Below are 2056 nucleotides of genomic sequence, written 5' to 3' on the forward strand. Positions count from 1 at the left end.
CTCTATCCCAAAGCCCTTACTCTGGGAAAATGGATTTTTTTTTGACACCTGAATCATTGTAGTGTCTAAGGACTTTTTAGTACCTCCAAGATCATCTTTATCAAATAAGTATTGTGGTATTCTAGAATAATGATCCCAAACACTGCATCTTACAATAACAAAACTTCAGCATTTGAGTCAGTTAATGCAGAAATATAGCTATGGATATTAATACAGGATCTCAATAACTTAAAACTTCCAACTGGGAGCTGAACTGGACAGGAGCAAGTTGTTTGAGCAGTGCTTTGGAACATGTAAAGAGCTATTAAGCTTAAATAGGCCATTAAGTATTACTGCACTGTCTGTACAGCTGTCTGATTTTTAATACACTCATTTCTGTGGTGAGCACATGCCACTAGATGGCATCTATGTTTGTGTAGAAGTTTTATAAGAATCATTTCAACTTGGGTACTAAATAGGTTCCTCCCTTTTGTCCTCTAGGTGCTTTAGAAATCAACTAAAACAATAGAATGTCTGTATCTTTGTATCAATGTGCCTATTTTATCTTCAGATTTTGTATTAACTATCTATGGGTAAGTTTGTACTGCAGCTGAAGTATGCCCTGGCATGGATGATCCCAAGCATGACCTGCCAACCCCTCATACCTAGAAATATACTGGTGAGATCTCTCATATTTTGAGGCCACTCAAATATAAACCTGCACTGAAGAGCAAGGCCTTGGAAGTGACCAGGTGGACATCCCCACTGTGGCCTCCCTGAGGTATTTCTGCATCTGGAGCAGGAGAGCAAGGCACACTAAGAAACAGCCCAAAAGGACGATAGTCATCTATTGTAATCTTGCCCTAACTATCTGGTACATATGCCAGACCAGATTTTCGATATTACTTAATTCTCATCAGTTCTTACTGTGCCAGTTACAACCAGATTTTAAAAACTCAGCAATCTAGTTACTTGGTGCCTACATGGGATCTCAGCAATTTTGAGAAACCTGATCCATATAATAAACAGGAAGTAATCTTTTTCAAATATAGTTTGTTCTGGCAACTTCTAAGGCCTACGTACATTAAACATGGGGAAGAATAGCGAAGCGCAGAATGTCGGGCAAATGACAGGAACAGCTACACAATGCTATGTGGATATTCTGTGCCAATCAATGACTTTTGAAATAATTCCCTTTCCTCCCATCTCAACCGCTTCCCTTCCTTCCTCCCTTTTTTATTTGAAAGGTTCACACATGAAAGGTTCACTCATGAAAGTCCTAATTTGTTTTACCTGGTACTGGGCATGTTTACATGTTTATTAATGTGATGTAAATACGACACATTAAGGTACTAAATAATTACAGGTACTAAACTTAATGCGCCGTAATCGATGCTATTGCACATTAGCACCAGCACATGCTTTTTTGGTGATGCTATTGCAGAGTAATATTAAAAACATGACACTAATGCACAGTAAAATTAGTCTACTGTCCTTAAAGCATCTCAAGTAGGGTACGTGGCCAAAGTGTCAGCACTGCAAAAATAGAGAACGAGGGTTTATATTTACAATGTTTCATAAAAGATTAATGTGTTTTCTGAAGCCTTCTTATATTGTAATTATGGTGGACTATTTTAATTCTTGTCTCTGCTACTCACTTACAAGTTAAGTACTGGGGGCAGGGTGTGTTTACACTTATTCAATAACTAAGCCTTTCTTTCTTGAGTGAAGAACAAACACCACCAAGCAAGAATTCCTGTAAATAGCCTTAACTATTTTTCTGTGACTGGACATTGCTGTTTTTGTAGGACTGGACATCTTAGGAGCTAATTCCAACATTCACCAAAACCACTGACATTGCCATATATGGCCAACAGTGCCCATATATGGCAATGTCTTTTGCTTGCCTTCAAACTAATATAGATAACTATCTCTGTATATTAAACAAAAAACATGTGTCATTGGCCTATTCACATTTTACAAAGGTTTTCCCAGCGAGCTGCTGGGAAGAGATGGCCTCCACCTCTCTCCCCTGGGGAGGAGGCTCTTCTCAGCCAGGCTGGCTGACCTGCTCCAC

This window comes from Crocodylus porosus, unplaced genomic scaffold (genome assembly GCF_001723895.1).
Source record: "Crocodylus porosus isolate Cpor-Errol unplaced genomic scaffold, CroPor_comp1, whole genome shotgun sequence".
Classification (NCBI taxonomy): Eukaryota; Metazoa; Chordata; order Crocodylia; family Crocodylidae; genus Crocodylus; species Crocodylus porosus.